Here is an 8,586-nt window from a genome sequence, read left to right on the forward strand (position 1 = left end):
GCGCTGGGCCTTAAACTGTATGCTGCAGCCAACGACTACTACTTCCACCCAAGACGGCGCTTGAAGGCTTGGACAGAGTTCAAGAACCAAAGCGCTCGCACAGCGCCACAGTACACAACAACCACGCACACACAGACACACGTACGCGTATGAGCCGTTTTCGAATATTTGGGAATAGGCGGGTCTATGTATATGTCGATAGGATATTACGAGCTACGAGGTTTGAAGATATTGCGGTTTTACTTGTTTTCGATAAGCTTAGATTACTTTGTTTTAGAAAGACGTCCACCAAAAGCGGATGGTGGTAGCACTACATTGCAACTAGAGACTGATTATCAAACTGGGCATCAAACTGAGCCACTACTGCTACTATTACTGTTACGGATGTAACTCGAGCAGCAACACTATAGAGACTATGCTGTAGAGAGTAACCGCATACGGGATACAGGCGATCACGCACTACTCTGTGACGCTGAGGATATGGCGGATTTGGTCTATTACGCATCTGCGTCAGTTGGGCAGCGTTACACCACCACTACGGGCTAGGCGAGGGCGACACTCTGGCGGTGTGTTCGTCTTTGATTCGGACTGCTTCGTAGTGGTGGTGCTGGTACGATCGCGCTCGCTAGGCGGCCGATCGGAACGTGACACTAGCCGCTGCAGCCGCTTAGTGCGCTTAGTCGCTCGGCGGCGACGGGCGTTTGATTGTGTGGCGCTGCCGCTTACGGGTTGATTGGTAAGGCGTGCAGGATAGTGTTTGATTGCTGACATGATGCCTGAAAGTAAGCGAAAATTCGGTGAGATCTTGCGTTGGAGGTACATGTGTATGTAGAATTTGAATTCGAAGAATTGATATTGGATGTGACAGAGCTAGGGTGTTGGAAGTCTCCGGGAGGTTCCAAGTGTGTAGCTATCCAGCAGATGTCTATATGTCGGTTGTCGCCTACATTCAAAACCATACATTTTATAACAGTCATGTCCCTGCTGGCCAGATGCCTCCAACTCCTATAGCTATAGCTGTACATCCGACTCATCTAGGATTTGGTTCTTCCTGTTTCCCGTCACACCGGCACCAAGTCACCCGGTTGCCGGTTTTGCAGCGCCAAATTTAGCGCAAATCTTTCGTTCCTCTTCCGGAGATATAATTTTCTTTGTTATCCCCTCATTCCCGGTAGGGTTCTGGCAGTTCTATGTGTTCTTTGTTGCCCAGCGTGCAGCGGCACGGGTGCTTGAAATCGAACATACCGGAAAATGCATTTTTGATCTATATACCGCATGCTTATTTAATGCTTCGCCAACATTATATACGAATCTGCAGGTTATGTGCCACAACCCGAGAGTGATCAGCCAAAGTAAATAACAAACCGAACTGTTTACCAGCGCCACATAAGGCTTTAGGTTAGGCCACAAAGCTTCCACTATGTTTTACATACCGAAAAATACCTGCACCAGACGAGTATGTAACGCTACGCTACATACGGTCGATGGCAGGCAACCACATCCTTTCACCCCGTTCGAAAGGGCAGTGGACACAACCCCGGGCAGAGGGGTACGAACCCCGGAGCATGATTTTAACCTGCCTGTCTACAGGAAGTGAGTTGCGCCGCAGCGGAAACGCAACGGTAGGATTTCTGTTGTTGTCATGGGATGGGCGGAATGGGATAAAAATAGAAAACAATCTCCGGTTGATCGGTTAAGCGGCGGAGGTTATTACAATGCCCGCATAAAACAGGCCCTTCCGCATGCTCAACCCATGCAGCCATGGATAGATGATGCTGCTGCTGGAGAACGACGCAAAACTGCTTAATTAAGGTGTTTCTTTGTGTGAGTGTACGTTTTTGAATTATTCATTTACAACGCACGCATAAGCGGGAAATGATAGGAATGCGAAATCCGGCTCGAAGGACCAAAACGCATGTACAGACACCAGAGAAAGCGCAGAAGAGCTATGTAGTTAGGTATGTACCGCTGCTAGAGCTACTGTTAGGTACTGTTGCACCGCGTTGTATGTACAGCATCTGTCGAGAGCCTGTAAATGGCAGCTTGTAGCAAAGTTCTTATGTAAGGATCACGCATTTACTTGCGACTGTAGCGCGCAACCTATGTATACATGCGGACCGTGATCAGATGCATGTAAAGGAGAGCATGTAAAGCAGCATGTAAAACAATACATATCTGCTGCTATGTGCGGTTAAATAACTGCACTGTAAATATTTACAGCAAAAGGCTCAGGTCGCTATGCGTCTGGCTAAAGGGGTCCTGTTTATCCTCCGGCCGCCAGACCACATGGCTAGACGGGCCCGTCTGTTCCGTTTACAGCCAGTACAGTTCCGATGCAAGGTCAAACGCAAACGTCAGCTCGTTTCGATCCAACTCCAGTCAGGACATGATGCCGCACGGCGAAGGCAACGCACATGCCAGCGCCAGCGGACTGGAACGATGCAGCATTCTGCTCGCGACGAACACATTTCAGCAACGCACCGAATCCACAGCGAGTGTAATGCGAGAGCGCATGCAGTGGAGCGCGTGAGCGAGTTCCTGCTGCTTGGGAGCAGTTTTGTTGGGTAACGGAAGGACTCTCCCCAAAACGCTTACATCACGGCCGTTCCAGCGGTTACAGCATCCCGCTTACTACATTCAACCTGCGTCTATAAACGTAAACATACACACAGAGACACGCTCAGACATTCCAGCACTTCAAGCACAAATACAAACACAAATTCACTGCCTCTCTCTCTCGGGCTCGAACAGGCGACGAACCGCACACAAGGACGAACCGTCGCAAGCAGGGGAAAAACAAACACAGCGTTCCCTTTGCGAGTGAGTGGCCATGTGGGGAACCCACGGCGGAGACTACGTGCCGTGCCGCACAGGTCCTTGTCCTGTACGCCCTTGTTCGCCCCCCTCGCCAGAAAGGCCAGACACAGGGCAGACCGCTGCAAACGGGAATGCCAACTCTGGGAGCTGGGCTAGGCTGGGAGGGAAAGTAGCCGCCTGCCTGCTGCCGGCCGCAAGCGGAACTAGGAAGCGGTACCGTTTTGCATGCTGTCTCAATTTTCCTAGCTGTAGCGTGTGATGGGTTTTTTTGTTGTTGCTATTGTAACGTTGTACTAGTGGTTGTTGCTGGCGCTGCTGCTGCTGCTGTATTGCTCTGCACTTTTTTGTTCCCGCTGGCTGGCTGTGGTGTAAACCAAGCTTTAAAAATAGCTGCCCGGTTTCCGGGCTGGCACTGAGCCGAAGGTTTGCCTGGCGGGGTGCACAATGTATGCATATTTATCAGCCCATGGGCAAGGAAACGGGGTCCACACCACCAGCAGGCGACGAACCGGGGCTGCACGATAGTGGAGGTGCACAGTATTACTGCTTCCTGGGCACTGGCTGGAAGGCCACGTGAAATGTGACCGAAGGCCTCGCCTGAAAGGTAGGCTAGCCGCAGCGCACAAAGCATAACGTAACAGGGGGAGGGTGGACTTTTTTTTTGCAAAACACAACTAAAAAAGACGAAAAAATAAAGTAAAAAAAGGGCTTTAATTTAAATAACGTCTGCTCGGGGTTCATTACATTTCGGTTTTATGGCACATCACGATGTAAATGACACACACACAAACACAGTACCAACTAGAGTGACGCAGAAGTAGACAGTAGACAGAGGAGCGAAAAAAAACAACTCTGGAAAGGACATAAAATCATCCAACTGGAACTCGGCACCGTTTGGCTACTAACCTCTTTTTACCGTGTCGGGTTTTACACTGCCCTGTTCTTGTATCTCTTTTTATGTATGTGTGTGTGTATGTGTGTTAGAAAAGGGATTCGCTTCTTACAAAAAATAACAAAAAAAAAAAGTCCCATTACTATCGACTTCACGGACGTCTTCACTGGACCGGATCTGCTATAGCGCCCAGTGTCGCCGTGTACCCCATCTTTCGATCCGTTTTTGTACCGTGCTGCCCCATTCTGCTCTTGCTGACGTACCTTTAAGGTTCGGGCCCGTTAGGTCCCGTAACGGTCACGGGGCTGGTAGGCTGATGCGGCTCGACCGAAAGACGGCCGGGCAAACGCTGCTCTGGTCTGGTCGGGTTGTCACAGGCGGAACAAAACGGTCGAGAAATTTGCGACGGAACACTTTGCGGCTCACTGCACTCAGTGCACCGCGCTGCGAGCGTTGTTTTGAACGGACTCAAACGCTGCGTTACTAACGGCTGCTAGTGCCACCAACATCACGGTCATTCTTTCCCCCACGTGGCTTCACAGACACACACTCACACACTGATGCACGCACACACACACAGGCACGCACATACGAATCAGCTACACTTGTCTTGGGATGCTTGTCTTGTCGTAGCCTGTGTTCGTTTATCTCGTTTTGTGTGTGTGGTTTTTTTTTCTCTCTTTCTCTCTATCAACTTCGTTTCCACTCAAATCCACCGGATCGGAAAAGCTTCACTAATCACACACACACATACACACACACACAACTACCGCACGCGCTCGAGCTCGATGGATGCGCCTGGTAGGTAGGCAAGGCCGCCCAACAGCTTAACGCCTCGCAACGCTACGGAAACGGTGCACCGCAGCAGCGTGTGCAACTGCACCGACTGGTCCTGTCTGTCTGTTTGGGTACTTGCCCTACTGCCACGCTTGGTAATCGAGTTGTGCTGTGGGGCTGTGTGAGTGTATATTTGATTTCCGGGTGGCAATTTTCCGGGCGGGCTAGCGCGGCGCTGCGATGGAGCGGGCTGAGTGCGGCTGTGATTGTGGAGGTGATTATAATAAACCATTAGTGAAATTATGTAACGAACCGTGTGATGAAAACGGCACCACCCTCCTCCCCCCCAATCCACTTCCCCTGACACCGGGTGCGTTCTTGCAGTTCGTCACACACACACACACATGCACACACACACACACACACACACACACACACACACACACACACACACACACACACACACACACACTCTGAGAGACGAATACGGGAACGCACACGTACGCACGGCCGAATGCACTTGTGGTCCTCGGGGTAAAGGGGTTCGTCGTCTGCTCACAGGACACACACTCGAAACCACAGGCACAGAGCACAGCGGGCAATAACTGTGGGCTGGTGTGGACTGTCAAATGTCAGCCAACAATAATGGTGCTCGTTCTAGCTGCTGCTGCTGTGTGTGTGTGTGTGTTTCTATATGTAAGCTGCGTGTATTGTCCCACTTGGTCCCACTCGTGCGGTTTTATAGTGCGATGCACAGGCCGCAGCGTGACCGACGGTCCGACGCGACGCTCGCACTGCTTCGTGGGCCGTGGCCGGTTCGCCCCAAGCACGCGCGCACGTGCTACAGGGAAGTAAACGGGGCGACTACAACAGCAACAAGAACAGGCAAACAAACAAACAAACAAAAAAGGGAAAGAACAGTTTGCACCGCGCGCGTTGCACCACGCGGAGCGCCCGAAACGGAGCGCCCGAACCGGAGTACCGGCGAGTTGCCAGACGAAATTGCATTTTTGTTTACATCGACTACAAATGCGTCACTCACATGGTGGCGGCGTCCTGGCTCCTTGTGGCTTCCCATAGTCCCCACCGAGCCTCCCATCCCTCTTTACTTTTGCCTCAACCCTCTTGGTCTACCTATTTTTACTGAGCACTTGCTCGCTCTCTCTTGCTTTCTCTCTCCGTGTACTTGGAACAGCACACACACACATACAGATACACACATACATAAACTATACACACACACACACAGTGCACTCTGTGTAATGAAGTTGTGCCGTTGCCAATCTCCTCGCTTGTTTTTTTTTTTAAATCTATTATTATTTCTCTCTTTCTCTCTCCTTCACTCGGGAACGGGAGGGGGGGGGGGGCTCATCTCAAAGCACACAGTTACAGTAAATTTTTGTTGCTGTGCAGTGCCAGCAGTGCTGCGAAAACGCACACAGCCGCACCGCAGTACGAAGGCCACACCGCTCGATTGCACGCTCGTGTCGGTTGCTGTTGTTTTTGTTTGGGCTTTTTATCGAAAGCCACAGCACACACAGGCAAGTGTCCAGCGAACGAGGGGGGGGGGGGGTAGAAGCGAGGGGATTCGTCGAGTGGAAGGGACGCTAAAGGACAACTTCACACGGCACGATGCTTGAAGTTGGTTGGATATTGTTTTGCTTTAAAAAAAAAACAAACACACACACACACACACGCCCATAATTTTGCAAGCGATACAGCACATTCCGAAGGATATGCACACACACAAAAAAAAAATCACACACTCAAACACACAGACAATTAAAAGCGCACAAACACAGCTCACAAGAGCCACCAACGCAAAGCGCTTATCTAAGCCGCCTAAAGTTATGCAAACTGCATTGCGCGTCACGACCTAACGGCTACAGTAAAGTGCGTTTTAGTGCAGTTCACTGCCATCACTCAACAGCAACGTTCACAATTGCGTTCAAATCAAACACACACACACACACACACACTGACACTCATTCACAGAAATTTTACAACACAAAATTGTAACAATTTGAAGAAAAAAAAAAACAGCCACGAACGCAACTACACGGGATAGATTTTGCTTTTGCTTTGCTATGTTGCAAACAAATCGGTTCGATTGGGGCTTTTGGTTTGTTTCTTCGCTCGCTTTGCTGCTCGCACACTGGCTCAGCGCTGGGGCAGGCGGTTCGCGGCTTGCAGTCGGCAAATCGCGACCGTTGCGTCGATGGCGGTTGCTCGGCAATTACTAAATCCTGTCCCGAGCGCCGCAGCTCCCTGAACCAGCACTGCCAGCCTGATTAATGCGATTTGGAATGATGGGTGGTGAGGAGGGGAGAGGGGAGGGTTTGGCGGTTGGGGGAGTGCGGGGAGTGCCTATGGGGATGGCGCTGGATGGTGGGCCGGGACGATGTGTATGAAGTGCAGCGCCGAGGGGAGCCCGAAGGGGACCGGAAGGGTAGGAAGCTGGCAGAGGGGGGAGGGAGTGGGGTACTGCTCGAGTCCTTGGTTAAGCGCGGCCGAAGGCACACACACCGTACAGCTTTGCGACTTTACAGCTTGGGATCCCGTGTTGTACTAAATAATGATGAAAACGCAACATTACTTTAAATATACTGGAGCAGTAGCAGTCCACACAGACACACACGCACGCACACACACACACACACACAGGCACGTTGAGCCGTGGCAATCGTTCGATTGCGTTTGGAGTCCTTGGCTCGTCGTCGTTGTCGTCGTCGCTCGCTTGGTCGACTACTGGCCCTCGTGTCGGCTTGTTTGTTACGACGACGTCGACGCGCTGCTGCTGGATGGTTGGTTCGTCGGTCCCGAGTCCTGTTACCATGCCCGTTGTATGTGAGAGCGTGCGGTGGGTGTAGCCAAGCCGCGTGCGCCAGGCAGGTGGTACGGTAAGGGGGGTTGGGCCCGAGGATCTCCCCCCGCAGCTCCCACAGGCCAAGGCTCCGCCAGAAGGCGAGAAGCGAGAGATCGTCCTGCGACAGTTAGTTATCCCTGGGTTTGCCTTGCGGTGTGCATCCCTTGCCCTTTGCCTCGCGCCCCGGGCCGCCCACGCGATCCCTTTTTTGCTTACTCCCGCGGGTATGAACGCCCCCCCCCCGCTCCCCCTCCCTCTTCCTGGATCGAACGACCTGAGAGGGAGGGGATCTTCGCCGCGCCGATGTAGCGGAAGGAAGCGGACCTGCCGCAAACTGGACGGGTGATGGGGGGGGGGAGGGGAGGAGGGGGATGGGTTGTTCGGGGTCCAATCAACGCGTCAGCCAACCAACGTTCGCAAAACCAGCACCAGCCAACCGGGGCTGCCAAACCATTTAACCAGCCCAACCAATCAACCAACGAACGAACTTCCACCGTCCGCCCCCTTAACCCCCCCACCCCTTCCTCTGTATCTCTGTCGGGGTGGGGAGGGGGGAGGGGGGTGCAATAATGCAAAAAAAAACCATCCAGCCACGAGTCAGCTCGGGGGGAGGTGAAACCCATCCAGTGGGTAGGGGGGTGGCGGGAGAAGGGGATGGGGGGGGAGGTCAAACCGACAGCCCATTTTGGCAGCGGCACCACTGGCGGTGTTGTACATACCCGGAGCTCCCTGTCCATTTAAGCCCCCCCCCCCCCGCCCTCCCCCACTCCCCAGTGGGCGGCTTACTAGCGGCGTTAGTAAAAACGGGAGCGCACAACACAACCTCCTCCACCACAACCACTAAACATTCATCATATAGCTTTACATACAAATGGGCGGACACCAATTGGGGGTGGGGGGTGGGGGGGGGGAGGTCGGAGTGGCCGATTTTAGCTAAAAAGGGAAGTAGCGCCCTTGCCAATGTACTCGCAGGTCGTACACAGTGTAGTGTGTTGCACCTACCCTCCCGTCGTTCTCCATTTTCCCATTTTCTTCTATTTACCAGGGATACACCCCTCCCCCCCCTGCTCCCCCCTTCCTGAATTGCCCTTTAAAACTGCATGTCTTGCACAGTGAACCCGGCCACCTTCCTTCGGCATTCCTTTGGCGCTGCACACACGGGGATGCATTTTTCCAAAACCCCTCCCCCCCCCCCGTCCCCGCCCCGCTACCACTTTACAGCTAACCAAGCGGT

General features: G+C 52.7%; 1 protein-coding gene across 1 annotated transcript in view; it reads right to left on the bottom strand.

The window, feature by feature from the left end:
• Nucleotides 1-4,708, bottom strand: part of LOC121599754 (protein abrupt) — a 53,767-nt gene extending 49,059 nt beyond the window's left edge. Inside the window, exon 1 of the mRNA XM_041927810.1 lies at nt 3,973-4,708. The gene's annotated coding sequence lies outside the window, so the exon portion shown is untranslated. The remainder of the gene's footprint in view (nt 1-3,972) is intronic.
• Nucleotides 4,709-8,586: the final 3,878 nt, after the last annotated feature.

This window comes from Anopheles merus, chromosome X (genome assembly GCF_017562075.2).
Source record: "Anopheles merus strain MAF chromosome X, AmerM5.1, whole genome shotgun sequence".
In the NCBI taxonomy this organism is placed as follows: Eukaryota; Metazoa; Arthropoda; class Insecta; order Diptera; family Culicidae; genus Anopheles; species Anopheles merus.